This window comes from Pseudophryne corroboree, chromosome 4 (genome assembly GCF_028390025.1).
Source record: "Pseudophryne corroboree isolate aPseCor3 chromosome 4, aPseCor3.hap2, whole genome shotgun sequence".
In the NCBI taxonomy this organism is placed as follows: Eukaryota; Metazoa; Chordata; class Amphibia; order Anura; family Myobatrachidae; genus Pseudophryne; species Pseudophryne corroboree.
Window position 1 is genome coordinate 18,419,374 of NC_086447.1, and position 16,603 is coordinate 18,435,976.

At 36.7% G+C, this 16,603-nt stretch overlaps 15 non-coding genes across 15 annotated transcripts; 11 read left to right on the forward strand and 4 right to left on the reverse strand.

The window, feature by feature from the left end:
- Positions 1-447: 447 nt before the first annotated feature.
- TRNAM-CAU (transfer RNA methionine (anticodon CAU)) lies at positions 448-519 on the reverse strand. The gene has a single exon. It is a non-coding gene; the product is annotated as a tRNA-Met (tRNA).
- A 186-nt stretch (positions 520-705) lies between these two features.
- Positions 706-779, forward strand: TRNAN-GUU (transfer RNA asparagine (anticodon GUU)). Its single transcript has one exon. It is a non-coding gene; the product is annotated as a tRNA-Asn (tRNA).
- Positions 780-1,869: 1,090 nt separating this feature from the next.
- On the forward strand, positions 1,870-1,943 carry TRNAN-GUU (transfer RNA asparagine (anticodon GUU)). The gene has a single exon. It is a non-coding gene; the product is annotated as a tRNA-Asn (tRNA).
- A 1,996-nt stretch (positions 1,944-3,939) lies between these two features.
- On the reverse strand, positions 3,940-4,011 carry TRNAM-CAU (transfer RNA methionine (anticodon CAU)). The gene has a single exon. It is a non-coding gene; the product is annotated as a tRNA-Met (tRNA).
- Positions 4,012-4,197: 186 nt separating this feature from the next.
- On the forward strand, positions 4,198-4,271 carry TRNAN-GUU (transfer RNA asparagine (anticodon GUU)). Its single transcript has one exon. It is a non-coding gene; the product is annotated as a tRNA-Asn (tRNA).
- Positions 4,272-5,364: 1,093 nt separating this feature from the next.
- TRNAN-GUU (transfer RNA asparagine (anticodon GUU)) lies at positions 5,365-5,438 on the forward strand. Its single transcript has one exon. It is a non-coding gene; the product is annotated as a tRNA-Asn (tRNA).
- Positions 5,439-6,273: 835 nt separating this feature from the next.
- Positions 6,274-6,345, reverse strand: TRNAM-CAU (transfer RNA methionine (anticodon CAU)). The gene has a single exon. It is a non-coding gene; the product is annotated as a tRNA-Met (tRNA).
- Positions 6,346-6,531: 186 nt separating this feature from the next.
- Positions 6,532-6,605, forward strand: TRNAN-GUU (transfer RNA asparagine (anticodon GUU)). Its single transcript has one exon. It is a non-coding gene; the product is annotated as a tRNA-Asn (tRNA).
- Positions 6,606-7,698: 1,093 nt separating this feature from the next.
- TRNAN-GUU (transfer RNA asparagine (anticodon GUU)) lies at positions 7,699-7,772 on the forward strand. The gene has a single exon. It is a non-coding gene; the product is annotated as a tRNA-Asn (tRNA).
- A 1,093-nt stretch (positions 7,773-8,865) lies between these two features.
- On the forward strand, positions 8,866-8,939 carry TRNAN-GUU (transfer RNA asparagine (anticodon GUU)). Its single transcript has one exon. It is a non-coding gene; the product is annotated as a tRNA-Asn (tRNA).
- An 829-nt stretch (positions 8,940-9,768) lies between these two features.
- Positions 9,769-9,840, reverse strand: TRNAM-CAU (transfer RNA methionine (anticodon CAU)). Its single transcript has one exon. It is a non-coding gene; the product is annotated as a tRNA-Met (tRNA).
- A 186-nt stretch (positions 9,841-10,026) lies between these two features.
- Positions 10,027-10,100, forward strand: TRNAN-GUU (transfer RNA asparagine (anticodon GUU)). The gene has a single exon. It is a non-coding gene; the product is annotated as a tRNA-Asn (tRNA).
- Positions 10,101-12,353: 2,253 nt separating this feature from the next.
- On the forward strand, positions 12,354-12,427 carry TRNAN-GUU (transfer RNA asparagine (anticodon GUU)). Its single transcript has one exon. It is a non-coding gene; the product is annotated as a tRNA-Asn (tRNA).
- A 2,254-nt stretch (positions 12,428-14,681) lies between these two features.
- On the forward strand, positions 14,682-14,755 carry TRNAN-GUU (transfer RNA asparagine (anticodon GUU)). The gene has a single exon. It is a non-coding gene; the product is annotated as a tRNA-Asn (tRNA).
- A 1,087-nt stretch (positions 14,756-15,842) lies between these two features.
- TRNAN-GUU (transfer RNA asparagine (anticodon GUU)) lies at positions 15,843-15,916 on the forward strand. The gene has a single exon. It is a non-coding gene; the product is annotated as a tRNA-Asn (tRNA).
- The last annotated feature ends 687 nt before the right edge of the window (positions 15,917-16,603 follow it).

Sequence of the window (16,603 nt, forward strand, 5' to 3'; positions counted from 1 at the left end):
TAATACAGGTTGACACCAGGAAACATAAACCTCACTGCATCCTTGCTGCTTTCTCAAGTGGGAATCTGTTTAATGTGAAAACCAGGTGATATCTAATCAGCACACAGGTAAGAAGTTAAGAAAATCTTTCTTTAAGGGTGAAGATGTTTCTCACAAAATCGTTGCCCCAATGCATCATTGAAATTCAAGATGGAAAGATGATTTTGAAATATCAATTGTACATTTTGCATTGCTCTTCTGGTGACAATGTAGCTTGTTTTTGTCAATTACCATTTCAGTAATAGGGTAAAGAAAATTAAGTGGATTTCTGAAAGAAAACAATGCTGTCAATATACTATTAAAACAAATTAAAATGTTAAAAGTTATTGTACTTTAAGTAAAAATAAAAGAGTCAAAATATCAATTCCAGTTTTGGAAGAATTTAATTAACAAAAAAATAAGTGCACATAGCAGAGGATGGTTTCGATCCACCGACCTCTGGGTTATGGGCCCAGCACGCTTCCGCTGCGCCACTCTGCTGCTCATGTAAGTGTCAGAGATCCTGAAGTACTCACTCATCATGTGAAAGTACCAATGTGTTTCTTCGTTGGTCAATGGAAGAAAAATCTTGCAAAACTCTCCAGATTATTGCCTTTTTAACCTTTTTCTAGGAAACTTTCTAGATGAATGCTTTTTAGCCTTTGTCAGTACATGCTTTTGCAAGCTGTCTCTGTGGCGCAATCGGTTAGCGCATTCGGCTGTTAACCGAAAGGTTGGTGGTTCAATCCCAACCAGGGACGTAATTGACCTTGTGATCAAATTTTGCTGATCTTTAAGTAGACAAGTCAAAATTTCAAACCACCTCTTATGGTGTAGGGTACCTGGCCTTCTCTGATGCAATCAGAGTCATATTTGATTAAGTCATTTTATAAAAAACAGGAAGCACAATTTAGCATGGGGTTGCAGAGAAAAAAAATGATGCAGGCAGAGAAATCCAATTGAGTGATTAATCAGCTCTCCATTTTATGGCTTTATTTTTATGCTAACACATTTGCTCTCTGAAAAGTGTCCACAAAGCCAAGTCTCTGATTAACACCTTTGTAGGAATGGTTTTTCACCTATTACTGATTAAAACTTGCTTCATTGGAAAGGCAGCAAGATGCATCCTCATTACAATGTCCACTGAAATAATACAGGTTGACACCAGGAAACATAAACCTCACTGCATCCTTGCTGCTTTCTCAAGTGGGAATCTGTTTAATGTGAAAACCAGGTGATATCTAATCAGCACACAGGTAAGAAGTTAAGAAAATCTTTCTTTAAGGGTGAAGATGTTTCTCACAAAATCGTTGCCCCAATGCATCATTGAAATTCAAGATGGAAAGATGATTTTGAAATATCAATTGTACATTTTGCATTGCTCTTCTGGTTACAATGTAGCTTGTTTTTGTCAATTACCATTTCAGTAATAGGGTAAAGAAAATTAAGTGGATTTCTGAAAGAAAACAATGCTGTCAATATACTATTAAAACAAATTAAAATGTTAAAAGTTATTGTACTTTAAGTAAAAATAAAAGAGTCAAAATATCAATTCCAGCTTTGGAAGAATTTAATTAAAAAAATAAGTGCACATAACAGAGGATGGTTTTGATCCACCGACCTCTGGGTTTTGGGCCCAGCACGCTTCCGCTGCGCCACTCTGCTGCTCATGTAAGTGTCAGAGATCCTGAAGTACTCACTCATCATGTGAAAGTACCAATGTGTTTCTTCGTTGGTCAATGGAAGAAAAATCTTGCAAAACTCTCCAGATTATTGCCTTTTTAACTTTTTTCTAGGAAACTTTCTAGATGAATGCTTTTTAGCCTTTGTCAGTACATGCTTTTGCAAGCTGTCTCTGTGGCGCAATCGGTTAGCGCATTCGGCTGTTAACCGAAAGGTTGGTGGTTCAATCCCACCCAGGGACGTAATTGACCTTGTGATCAAATTTTGCTGATCTTTAAGTAGACAAGTCAAAATTTCAAACCACCACTTATGGTGTAGGGTACCTGGCCTTCTCTGATGCAATCAGAGTCATATTTGATTAAGTCATTTTATAAAAAACAGGAAGCACAATTTAGCATGGGGTTGCAGAGAAAAAAAATTATGCAGGCAGAGAAATCCAATTGAGTGATTAATCAGCTCTCCATTTTATGGCTTTATTTTTATGCTAACACATTTGCTCTCTGAAAAGTGTCCACAAAGCCAAGTCTCTGATTAACACCTTTGTAGGAATGGTTTTTCACCTATTACTGATTAAAACTTGCTTCATTGGAAAGGCAGCAAGATGCATCCTCATTACAATGTCCACTGAAATAATACAGGTTGACACCAGGAAACATAAACCTCACTGCATCCTTGCTGCTTTCTCAAGTGGGAATCTGTTTAATGTGAAAACCAGGTGATATCTAATCAGCACACAGGTAAGAAGTTAAGAAAATCTTTCTTTAAGGGTGAAGATGTTTCTCACAAAATCGTTGCCCCAATGCATCATTGAAATTCAAGATGGAAAGATGATTTTGAAATATCAATTGTACATTTTGCATTGCTCATCTGGTGACAATGTAGCTTGTTTTTGTCAATTACCATTTCAGTAATAGGGTAAAGAAAATTAAGTGGATTTCTGAAAGAAAACAATGCTGTCAATATACTATTAAAACAAATTAAAATGTTAAAAGTTATTGTACTTTAAGTAAAAATAAAAGAGTCAAAATATCAATTCCAGTTTTGGAATAATTTAATTAACAAAAAAATAAGTGCACATAGCAGAGGATGGTTTCAATCCACCGACCTCTGGGTTATGGGCCCAGCACGCTTCTGCTGCCCCACTCTGCTGCTCATGTAAGTGTCAGAGATCCTGAAGTACTCACTCATTATGTGAAAGTACCAATGTGTTTCGTCTTTGGTCAATGGAAGAAAAATCTTGCAAAACTCTCCAGATTATTGCCTTTTTAACCTTTTTCTAGGAAACTTTCTAGATGAATGCTTTTTAGCCTTTGTCAGTACATGCTTTTGCAAGCTGTCTCTGTGGCGCAATCGGTTAGCGCATTCGTCTGTTAACCGAAAGGTTGGTGGTTCAATCCCACCCAGGGACGTAATTGACCTTGTGATCAAATTTTGGTGATCTTTAAGTAGACAAGTCAAAATTTCAAACCACCTCTTATAGTGTAGGGTACCTGGCCTTCTCTGATGCAATCAGATTTGATTAAGTCATTTTATAAAAAACAGGAAGCACAATTTAGCATGGGGTTGCAGAGAAAAAAATTTTTGCAGGCAGAGAAATCCAATTGAGTGATTAATCAGCTCTCCATTTTATGGCTTTATTTTTATGCTAACACATTTGCTCTCTGAAAAGTGTCCACAAAGCCAAGTCTCTGATTAACACCTTTGTAGGAATGGTTTTTCACCTATTACTGATTAAAACTTGCTTCATTGGAAAGGCAGCAAGATGCATCCTCATTACAATGTCCACTGAAATAATACAGGTTGACACCAGGAAACATAAACCTCACTGCATCCTTGCTGCTTTCTCAAGTGGGAATCTGTTTAATGTGAAAACCAGGTGATATCTAATCAGCACACAGGTAAGAAGTTAAGAAAATCTTTCTTTAAGGGTGAAGATGTTTCTCACAAAATCGTTGCCCCAATGCATCATTGAAATTCAAGATGGAAAGATGATTTTGAAATATCAATTGTACATTTTGCATTGCTCATCTGGTGACAATGTAGCTTGTTTTTGTCAATTACCATTTCAGTAATAGGGTAAAGAAAATTAAGTGGATTTCTGAAAGAAAACAATGCTGTCAATATACTATTAAAACAAATTAAAATGTTAAAAGTTATTGTACTTTAAGTAAAAATAAAAGAGTCAAAATATCAATTCCAGTTTTGGAAGAATTTAATTAACAAAAAAATAAGTGCACATAGCAGAGGATGGTTTCGATCCACCGACCTCTGGGTTATGGGCCCAGCACGCTTCCGCTGCGCCACTCTGCTGCTCATGTAAGTGTCAGAGATCCTGAAGTACTCACTCATCATGTGAAAGTACCAATGTGTTTCTTCGTTGGTCAATGGAAGAAAAATCTTGCAAAACTCTCCAGATTATTGCCTTTTTAACCTTTTTCTAGGAAACTTTCTAGATGAATGCTTTTTAGCCTTTGTCAGTACATGCTTTTGCAAGCTGTCTCTGTGGCGCAATCGGTTAGCGCATTCGGCTGTTAACCGAAAGGTTGGTGGTTCAATCCCACCCAGGGACGTAATTGACCTTGTGATCAAATTTTGCTGATCTTTAAGTAGACAAGTCAAAATTTCAAACCACCTCTTATGGTGTAGGGTACCTGGCCTTCTCTGATGCAATCAGAGTCATATTTGATTAAGTCATTTTATAAAAAACAGGAAGCACAATTTAGCATGGGGTTGCAGAGAAAAAAAATGATGCAGGCAGAGAAATCCAATTGAGTGATTAATCAGCTCTCCATTTTATGGCTTTATTTTTATGCTAACACATTTGCTCTCTGAAAAGTGTCCACAAAGCCAAGTCTCTGATTAACACCTTTGTAGGAATGGTTTTTCACCTATTACTGATTAAAACTTGCTTCATTGGAAAGGCAGCAAGATGCATCCTCATTACAATGTCCACTGAAATAATACAGGTTGACACCAGGAAACATAAACCTCACTGCATCCTTGCTGCTTTCTCAAGTGGGAATCTGTTTAATGTGAAAACCAGGTGATATCTAATCAGCACACAGGTAAGAAGTTAAGAAAATCTTTCTTTAAGGGTGAAGATGTTTCTCACAAAATCGTTGCCCCAATGCATCATTGAAATTCAAGATGGAAAGATGATTTTGAAATATCAATTGTACATTTTGCATTGCTCTTCTGGTGACAATGTAGCTTGTTTTTGTCAATTACCATTTCAGTAATAGGGTAAAGAAAATTAAGTGGATTTCTGAAAGAAAACAATGCTGTCAATATACTATTAAAACAAATTAAAATGTTAAAAGTTATTGTACTTTAAGTAAAAATAAAAGAGTCAAAATATCAATTCCAGTTTTGGAAGAATTTAATTAACAAAAAAATAAGTGCACATAACAGAGGATGGTTTCGATCCACCGACCTCTGGGTTATGGGCCCAGCACGCTTCCGCTGCGCCACTCTGCTGCTCATGTAAGTGTCAGAGATCCTGAAGTACTCACTCATCATGTGAAAGTACCAATGTGTTTCTTCGTTGGTCAATGGAAGAAAAATCTTGCAAAACTCTCCAGATTATTGCCTTTTTAACCTTTTTCTAGGAAACTTTCTAGATGAATGCTTTTTAGCCTTTGTCAGTACATGCTTTTGTAAGCTGTCTCTGTGGCGCAATCGGTTAGCGCATTCGGCTGTTAACCGAAAGGTTGGTGGTTCAATCCCAACCAGGGACGTAATTGACCTTGTGATCAAATTTTGCTGATCTTTAAGTAGACAAGTCAAAATTTCAAACCACCTCTTATGGTGTAGGGTACCTGGCCTTCTCTGATGCAATCAGAGTCATATTTGATTAAGTCATTTTATAAAAAACAGGAAGCACAATTTAGCATGGGGTTGCAGAGAAAAAAAATGATGCAGGCAGAGAAATCCAATTGAGTGATTAATCAGCTCTCCATTTTATGGCTTTATTTTTATGCTAACACATTTGCTCTCTGAAAAGTGTCCACAAAGCCAAGTCTCTGATTAACACCTTTGTAGGAATGGTTTTTCACCTATTACTGATTAAAACTTGCTTCATTGGAAAGGCAGCAAGATGCATCCTCATTACAATGTCCACTGAAATAATACAGGTTGACACCAGGAAACATAAACCTCACTGCATCCTTGCTGCTTTCTCAAGTGGGAATCTGTTTAATGTGAAAACCAGGTGATATCTAATCAGCACACAGGTAAGAAGTTAAGAAAATCTTTCTTTAAGGGTGAAGATGTTTCTCACAAAATCGTTGCCCCAATGCATCATTGAAATTCAAGATGGAAAGATGATTTTGAAATATCAATTGTACATTTTGCATTGCTCTTCTGGTGACAATGTAGCTTGTTTTTGTCAATTACCATTTCAGTAATAGGGTAAAGAAAATTAAGTGGATTTCTGAAAGAAAACAATGCTGTCAATATACTATTAAAACAAATTAAAATGTTAAAAGTTATTGTACTTTAAGTAAACATAAAAGAGTCAAAATATCAATTCCAGTTTTGGAAGAATTTAATTAACAAAAAAATAAGTGCACATAGCAGAGGATGGTTTCGATCCACCGACCTCTGGGTTATGGGCCCAGCACGCTTCCGCTGCGCCACTCTGCTGCTCATGTAAGTGTCAGAGATCCTGAAGTACTCACTCATCATGTGAAAGTACCAATGTGTTTCTTCGTTGGTCAATGGAAGAAAAATCTTGCAAAACTCTCCAGATTATTGCCTTTTTAACCTTTTTCTAGGAAACTTTCTAGATGAATGCTTTTTAGCCTTTGTCAGTACATGCTTTTGCAAGCTGTCTCTGTGGCGCAATCGGTTAGCGCATTCGGCTGTTAACCGAAAGGTTGGTGGTTCAATCCCAACCAGGGACGTAATTGACCTTGTGATCAAATTTTGCTGATCTTTAAGTAGACAAGTCAAAATTTCAAACCACCTCTTATGGTGTAGGGTACCTGGCCTTCTCTGATGCAATCAGAGTCATATTTGATTAAGTCATTTTATAAAAAACAGGAAGCACAATTTAGCATGGGGTTGCAGAGAAAAAAAATGATGCAGGCAGAGAAATCCAATTGAGTGATTAATCAGCTCTCCATTTTATGGCTTTATTTTTATGCTAACACATTTGCTCTCTGAAAAGTGTCCACAAAGCCAAGTCTCTGATTAACACCTTTGTAGGAATGGTTTTTCACCTATTACTGATTAAAACTTGCTTCATTGGAAAGGCAGCAAGATGCATCCTCATTACAATGTCCACTGAAATAATACAGGTTGACACCAGGAAACATAAACCTCACTGCATCCTTGCTGCTTTCTCAAGTGGGAATCTGTTTAATGTGAAAACCAGGTGATATCTAATCAGCACACAGGTAAGAAGTTAAGAAAATCTTTCTTTAAGGGTGAAGATGTTTCTCACAAAATCGTTGCCCCAATGCATCATTGAAATTCAAGCTGGAAAGATGATTTTGAAATATCAATTGTACATTTTGCATTGCTCTTCTGGTGACAATTGAGCTTGTTTTTGTCAATTACCATTTCAGTAATAGGGTAAAGAAAATTAAGTGGATTTCTGAAAGAAAACAATGCTGTCAATATACTATTAAAACACATGAAAATGTTAAAAGTTATTGTACTTTAAGTTAAAATAAAAGAGTCAAAATATCAATCCCAGTTTTGGAAGAATTTAATTAACAAAAAAATAAGTGCACATAACAGAGGATGGTTTTGATCCACCGACCTCTGGGTTTTGGGCCCAGCACGCTTCCGCTGCGCCACTCTGCTGCTCATGTAAGTGTCAGAGATCCTGAAGTACTCACTCATCATGTGAAAGTACCAATGTGTTTCTTCGTTGGTCAATGGAAGAAAAATCTTGCAAAACTCTCCAGATTATTGCCTTTTTAACTTTTTTCTAGGAAACTTTCTAGATGAATGCTTTTTAGCCTTTGTCAGTACATGCTTTTGCAAGCTGTCTCTGTGGCGCAATCGGTTAGCGCATTCGGCTGTTAACCGAAAGGTTGGTGGTTCAATCCCACCCAGGGACGTAATTGACCTTGTGATCAAATTTTGCTGATCTTTAAGTAGACAAGTCAAAATTTCAAACCACCTCTTATGGTGTAGGGTACCTGGCCTTCTCTGATGCAATCAGAGTCATATTTGATTAAGTCATTTTATAAAAAACAGGAAGCACAATTTAGCATGGGGTTGCAGAGAAAAAAAATTATGCAGGCAGAGAAATCCAATTGAGTGATTAATCAGCTCTCCATTTTATGGCTTTATTTTTATGCTAACACATTTGCTCTCTGAAAAGTGTCCACAAAGCCAAGTCTCTGATTAACACCTTTGTAGGAATGGTTTTTCACCTATTACTGATTAAAACTTGCTTCATTGGAAAGGCAGCAAGATGCATCCTCATTACAATGTCCACTGAAATAATACAGGTTGACACCAGGAAACATAAACCTCACTGCATCCTTGCTGCTTTCTCAAGTGGGAATCTGTTTAATGTAAAAACCAGGTGATATCTAATCAGCACACAGGTAAGAAGTTAAGAAAATCTTTCTTTAAGGGTGAAGATGTTTCTCACAAAATCGTTGCCCCAATGCATCATTGAAATTCAAGATGGAAAGATGATTTTGAAATATCAATTGTACATTTTGCATTGCTCATCTGGTGACAATGTAGCTTGTTTTTGTCAATTACCATTTCAGTAATAGGGTAAAGAAAATTAAGTGGATTTCTGAAAGAAAACAATGCTGTCAATATACTATTAAAACAAATTAAAATGTTAAAAGTTATTGTACTGTAAGTAAAAATAAAAGAGTCAAAATATCAATTCCAGTTTTGGAAGAATTTAATTAACAAAAAAATAAGTGCACATAGCAGAGGATGGTTTTGATCCACCGTCCTCTGGGCTATGGGCCCAGCACGCTTCCGCTGCGCCACTCTGCTGCTCGTGTAAGTGTCTGAGATCCTGAAGTACTCACTCATCATGTGAAAGTACCAATGTGTTTCTTCGTTGGTCAATGGAAGAAAAATCTTGCAAAACTCTCCAGATTATTGCCTTTTTAACCTTTTTCTAGGAAACTTTCTAGATGAATGCTTTTTAGCCTTTGTCAGTACATGCTTTTGCAAGCTGTCTCTGTGGCGCAATTGGTTAGTGCATTCGGCTGTTAACCGAAAGGTTGGTGGTTCAATCCCACCCAGGGACGTAATTGACCTTGTGATCAAATTTTGGTGATCTTTAAGTAGACAAGTCAAAATTTCAAACCACCTCTTATAGTGTAGGGTACCTGGCCTTCTCTGATGCAATCAGATTTGATTAAGTCATTTTATAAAAAACAGGAAGCACAATTTAGCATGGGGTAGCAGAGAAAAAAAATTATGCAGGCAGAGAAATCCAATTGAGTGATTAATCAGCTCTCCATACTATGGCTTTATTTTTATGCTAACACATTTGCTCTCTGAAAAGTGTCCACAAAGCCAAGTCTCTGATTAACACCTTTGTAGGAATGGTTTTTCACCTATTACTGATTAAAACTTGCTTCATTGGAAAGGCAGCAAGATGCATCCTCATTACAATGTCCACTGAAATAATACAGGTTGACACCAGGAAACATAAACCTCATTGCATCCTTGCTGCTTTCTCAAGTGGGAATCTGTTTAATGTGAAAACCAGGTGATATCTAATCAGCACACAGGTAAGAAGTTAAGAAAATCTTTCTTTAAGGGTGAAGATGTTTCTCACAAAATCGTTGCCCCAATGCATCATTGAAATTCAAGATGGAAAGATGATTTTGAAATATCAATTGTACATTTTGCATTGCTCTTCTGGTGACAATGTAGCTTGTTTTTGTCAATTACCATTTCAGTAATAGGGTAAAGAAAATTAAGTGGATTTCTGAAAGAAAACAATGCTGTCAATATACTATTAAAACAAATTAAAATGTTAAAAGTTATTGTACTTTAAGTAAAAATAAAAGAGTCAAAATATCAATTCCAGTTTTGGAAGAATTTAATTAACAAAAAAATAAGTGCACATAGCAGAGGATGGTTTCGATCCACCGACCTCTGGGTTATGGGCCCAGCACGCTTCCGCTGCGCCACTCTGCTGCTCATGTAAGTGTCAGAGATCCTGAAGTACTCACTCATCATGTGAAAGTACCAATGTGTTTCTTCGTTGGTCAATGGAAGAAAAATCTTGCAAAACTCTCCAGATTATTGCCTTTTTAACTTTTTTCTAGGAAACTTTCTAGATGAATGCTTTTTAGCCTTTGTCAGTACATGCTTTTGCAAGCTGTCTCTGTGGCGCAATCGGTTAGCGCATTCGGCTGTTAACCGAAAGGTTGGTGGTTCAATCCCACCCAGGGACGTAATTGACCTTGTGATCAAATTTTGGTGATCTTTAAGTAGACAAGTCAAAATTTCAAACCACCTCTTATAGTGTAGGGTACCTGGCCTTCTCTGATGCAATCAGATTTGATTAAGTCATTTTATAAAAAACAGGAAGCACAATTTAGCATGGGGTTGCAGAGAAAAAAAATTATGCAGGCAGAGAAATCCAATTGAGTGATTAATCAGCTCTCCATACTATGGCTTTATTTTTATGCTAACACATTTGCTCTCTGAAAAGTGTCCACAAAGCCAAGTCTCTGATTAACACCTTTGTAGGAATGGTTTTTCACCTATTACTGATTAAAACTTGCTTCATTGGAAAGGCAGCAAGATGCATCCTCATTACAATGTCCACTGAAATAATACAGGTTGACACCAGGAAACATAAACCTAACTGCATCCTTGCTGCTTTCTCAAGTGGGAATCTGTTTAATGTGAAAACCAGGTGATATCTAATCAGCACACAGGTAAGAAGTTAAGAAAATCTTTCTTTAAGGGTGAAGATGTTTCTCACAAAATCGTTGCCCCAATGCATCATTGAAATTCAAGATGGAAAGATGATTTTGAAATATCAATTGTACATTTTGCATTGCTCTTCTGGTGACAATGTAGCTTGTTTTTGTCAATTACCATTTCAGTAATAGGGTAAAGAAAATTAAGTGGATTTCTGAAAGAAAACAATGCTGTCAATATACTATTAAAACAAATTAAAATGTTAAAAGTTATTGTACTTTTGGTAAAAATAAAAGAGTCTAAATATCAATTCCAGTTTTGGAAGAATTTAATTAACAAAAAAATAAGTGCACATAGCAGAGGATGGTTTCGATCCACCAACCTCTGGGTTATGGGCCCAGCACGCTTCCGCTGCGCCACTCTGCTGCTCATGTAAGTGTCAGAGATCCTGAAGTACTCACTCATCATGTGAAAGTACCAATGTGTTTCTTCGTTGGTCAATGGAAGAAAAATCTTGCAAAACTCTCCAGATTATTGCCTTTTTAACTTTTTTCTAGGAAACTATCTAGATGAATGCTTTTTAGCCTTTGTCAGTACATGCTTTTGCAAGCTGTCTCTGTGGCGCAATCGGTTAGCGCATTCGGCTGTTAACCGAAAGGTTGGTGTTCAATCCCACCCAGGGACGTAATTGACCTTGTGATCAAATTTTGCTGATCTTTAAGTAGACAAGTCAAAATTTCAAACCACCTCTTATGGTGTAGGGTACCTGGCCTTCTCTGATGCAATCAGAGTCATATTTGATTAAGTCATTTTATAAAAAACAGGAAGCACAATTTAGCATGGGGTTGCAGAGAAAAAAAATTATGCAGGCAGAGAAATCCAATTGAGTGATTAATCAGCTCTCCATTTTATGGCTTTATTTTTATGCTAACACATTTGCTCTCTGAAAAGTGTCCACAAAGCCAAGTCTCTGATTAACACCTTTGTAGGAATGGTTTTTCACCTATTACTGATTAAAACTTGCTTCATTGGAAAGGCAGCAAGATGCATCCTCATTACAATGTCCACTGAAATAATACAGGTTGACACCAGGAAACATAAACCTCACTGCATCCTTGCTGCTTTCTCAAGTGGGAATCTGTTTAATGTGAAAACCAGGTGATATCTAATCAGCACACAGGTAAGAAGTTAAGAAAATCTTTCTTTAAGGGTGAAGATGTTTCTCACAAAATCGTTGCCCCAATGCATCATTGAAATTCAAGATGGAAAGATGATTTTGAAATATCAATTGTACATTTTGCATTGCTCTTCTGGTGACAATGTAGCTTGTTTTTGTCAATTACCATTTCAGTAATAGGGTAAAGAAAATTAAGTGGATTTCTGAAAGAAAACAATGCTGTCAATATACTATTAAAACAAATTAAAATGTTAAAAGTTATTGTACTTTAAGTAAAAATAAAAGAGTCAAAATATCAATTCCAGTTTTGGAAGAATTTAATTAACAAAAAAATAAGTGCACATAGCAGAGGATGGTTTCGATCCACCAACCTCTGGGTTATGGGCCCAGCACGCTTCCGCTGCGCCACTCTGCTGCTCATGTAAGTGTCAGAGATCCTGAAGTATTCACTCATCATGTGAAAGTACCAATGTGTTTCTTCGTTGGTCAATGGAAGAAAAATCTTGCAAAACTCTCCAGATTATTGCCTTTTTAACTTTTTTCTAGGAAACTATCTAGATGAATGCTTTTTAGCCTTTGTCAGTACATGCTTTTGCAAGCTGTCTCTGTGGCGCAATCGGTTAGCGCATTCGGCTGTTAACCGAAAGGTTGGTGGTTCAATCCCACCCAGGGACGTAATTGACCTTGTGATCAAATTTTGCTGATCTTTAAGTAGACAAGTCAAAATTTCAAACCACCTCTTATGGTGTAGGGTACCTGGCCTTCTCTGATGCAATCAGAGTCATATTTGATTAAGTCATTTTATAAAAAACAGGAAGCACAATTTAGCATGGGGTTGCAGAGAAAAAAAATTATGCAGGCAGAGAAATCCAATTGAGTGATTAATCAGCTCTCCATTTTATGGCTTTATTTTTATGCTAACACATTTGCTCTCTGAAAAGTGTCCACAAAGCCAAGTCTCTGATTAACACCTTTGTAGGAATGGTTTTTCACCTATTACTGATTAAAACTTGCTTCATTGGAAAGGCAGCAAGATGCATCCTCATTACAATGTCCACTGAAATAATACAGGTTGACACCAGGAAACATAAACCTCACTGCATCCTTGCTGCTTTCTCAAGTGGGAATCTGTTTAATGTGAAAACCAGGTGATATCTAATCAGCACACAGGTAAGAAGTTAAGAAAATCTTTCTTTAAGGGTGAAGATGTTTCTCACAAAATCGTTGCCCCAATGCATCATTGAAATTCAAGATGGAAAGATGATTTTGAAATATCAATTGTACATTTTGCATTGCTCTTCTGGTGACAATGTAGCTTGTTTTTGTCAATTACCATTTCAGTAATAGGGTAAAGAAAATTAAGTGGATTTCTGAAAGAAAACAATGCTGTCAATATACTATTAAAACAAATTAAAATGTTAAAAGTTATTGTACTTTAAGTAAAAATAAAAGAGTCAAAATATCAATTCCAGTTTTGGAAGAATTTAATTAACAAAAAAATAAGTGCACATAGCAGAGGATGGTTTCAATCCACCGACCTCTGGGTTATGGGCCCAGCACGCTTCTGCTGCCCCACTCTGCTGCTCATGTAAGTGTCAGAGATCCTGAAGTACTCACTCATTATGTGAAAGTACCAATGTGTTTCTTCTTTGGTCAATGGAAGAAAAATCTTGCAAAACTCTCCAGATTATTGCCTTTTTAACCTTTTTCTAGGAAACTTTCTAGATGAATGATTTTTAGCCTTTGTCAGTACATGCTTTTGCAAGCTGTCTCTGTGGCGCAATCGGTTAGCGCATTCGGCTGTTAATCGAAAGGTTGGTGGTTCAATCGCACCCAGGGACGTAATTGACCTTGTGATCAAATTTTGGTGATCTTTAAGTAGACAAGTCAAAATTTCAAACCACCTCTTATAGTGTAGGGTACCTGGCCTTCTCTGATGCAGTCATATTTGATTAAGTCATTTTATAAAAAACAGGAAGCACAATTTAGCATGGGGTTGCAGAGAAAAAAAATTATGCAGGCAGAGAAATCCAATTGAGTGATTAATCAGCTCTCCATTTTATGGCTTTATTTTTATGCTAACACATTTGCTCTCTGAAAAGTGTCCACAAAGCCAAGTCTCTGATTAACACCTTTGTAGGAATGGTTTTTCACCTATTACTGATTAAAACTTGCTTCATTGGAAAGGCAGCAAGATGCATCCTCATTACAATGTCCACTGAAATAATACAGGTTGACACCAGGAAACATAAACCTCACTGCATCCTTGCTGCTTTCTCAAGTGGGAATCTGTTTAATGTGAAAACCAGGTGATATCTAATCAGCACACAGGTAAGAAGTTAAGAAAATCTTTCTTTAAGGGTGAAGATGTTTCTCACAAAATCGTTGCCCCAATGCATAATTGAAATTCAAGATGGAAAGATGATTTTGAAATATCAATTGTACATTTTGCATTGCTCTTCTGGTGACAATGTAGCTTGTTTTTGTCAATTACCATTTCAGTAATAGGGTAAAGAAAATTAAGTGGATTTCTGAAAGAAAACAATGCTGTCAATATACTATTAAAACAAATTAAAATGTTAAAAGTTATTGTACTTTAAGTAAAAATAAAAGAGTCAAAATATCAATTCCAGTTTTGGAAGAATTTAATTAACAAAAAAATAAGTGCACATAGCAGAGGATGGTTTCAATCCACCGACCTCTGGGTTATGGGCCCAGCACGCTTCTGCTGCCCCACTCTGCTGCTCATGTAAGTGTCAGAGATCCTGAAGTACTCACTCATTATGTGAAAGTACCAATGTGTTTCTTCTTTGGTCAATGGAAGAAAAATCTTGCAAAACTCTCCAGATTATTGCCTTTTTAACCTTTTTCTAGGAAACTTTCTAGATGAATGCTTTTTAGCCTTTGTCAGTACATGCTTTTGCAAGCTGTCTCTGTGGCGCAATCGGTTAGCGCATTCGGCTGTTAACCGAAAGGTTGGTGGTTCAATCGCACCCAGGGACGTAATTGACCTTGTGATCAAATTTTTGTGATCTTTAAGTAGACAAGTCAAAATTTCAAACCACCTCTTATAGTGTAGGGTACCTGGCCTTCTCTGATGCAGTCATATTTGATTAAGTCATTTTATAAAAAACAGGAAGCACAATTTAGCATGGGGTTGCAGAGAAAAAAAATTATGCAGGCAGAGAAATCCAATTGAGTGATTAATCAGCTCTCCATTTTATGGCTTTATTCTTATGCTAACACATTTGCTCTCTGAAAAGTGTCCACAAAGCCAAGTCTCTGATTAACACCTTTGTAGGAATGGTTTTTCACCTATTACTGATTAAAACTTGCTTCATTGGAAAGGCAGCAAGATGCATCCTCATTACAATGTCCACTGAAATAATACAGGTTGACACCAGGAAACATAAACCTCACTGCATCCTTGCTGCTTTCTCAAGTGGGAATCTGTTTAATGTGAAAACCAGGTGATATCTAATCAGCACACAGGTAAGAAGTTAAGAAAATCTTTCTTTAAGGGTGAAGATGTTTCTCACAAAATCGTTGCCCCAATGCATCATTGAAATTCAAGATGGAAAGATGATTTTGAAATATCAATTGTACATTTTGCATTGCTCTTCTGGTGACAATGTAGCTTGTTTTTGTCAATTACCATTTCAGTAATAGGGTAAAGAAAATTAAGTGGATTTCTGAAAGAAAACAATGCTGTCAATATACTATTAAAACAAATTAAAATGTTAAAAGTTATTGTACTTTAAGTAAAAATAAAAGAGTCAAAATATCAATTCCAGTTTTGGAAGAATTTAATTAACAAAAAAATAAGTGCACATAGCAGAGGATGGTTTCAATCCACCGACCTCTGGGTTATGGGCCCAGCACGCGTCTGCTGCCCCACTCTGCTGCTCATGTAAGTGTCAGAGATCCTGAAGTACTCACTCATTATGTGAAAGTACCAATGTGTTTCGTCTTTGGTCAATGGAAGAAAAATCTTGCAAAACTCTCCAGATTATTGCCTTTTTAACCTTTTTCGAGGAAACTTTCTAGATGAATGCTTTTTAGCCTTTGTCAGTACATGCTTTTGCAAGCTGTCTCTGTGGCGCAATCGGTTAGCGCATTCGGCTGTTAACCGAAAGGTTGGTGGTTCAATCGCACCCAGGGACGTAATTGACCTTGTGATCAAATTTTGGTGATCTTTAAGTAGACAAGTCAAAATTTCAAACCACCTCTTATAGTGTAGGGTACCTGGCCTTCTCTGATGCAGTCAGATTTGATTAAGTCATTTTATAAAAAACAGGAAGCACAATTTAGCATGGGGTTGCAGAGAAAAAAAATTATGCAGGCAGAGAAATCCAATTGAGTGATTAATCAGCTCTCCATTTTATGGCTTTATTTTTATGCTAACACATTTGCTCTCTGAAAAGTGTCCACAAAGCCAAGTCTCTGATTAACACCTTTGTAGGAATGGTTTTTCACCTATTACTGATTAAAACTTGCTTCATTGGAAAGGCAGCAAGATGCATCCTCATTACAATGTCCACTGAAATAATACAGGTTGACACCAGGAAACATAAACCTCACTGCATCCTTGCTGCTTTCTCAAGTGGGAATCTGTTTAATGTGAAAACCAGGTGATATCTAATCAGCACACAGGTAAGAAGTTAAGAAAATCTTTCTTTAAGGGTGAAGATGTTTCTCACAAAATCGTTGCCCCAATGCATCATTGAAATTCAAGATGGAAAGATGATTTTGAAATATCAATTGTACATTTTGCATTGCTCTTCTGGTGACAATGTAGCTTGTTTTTGTCAATTACCATTTCAGTAATAGGGTAAAGAAAATTAAGTGGAT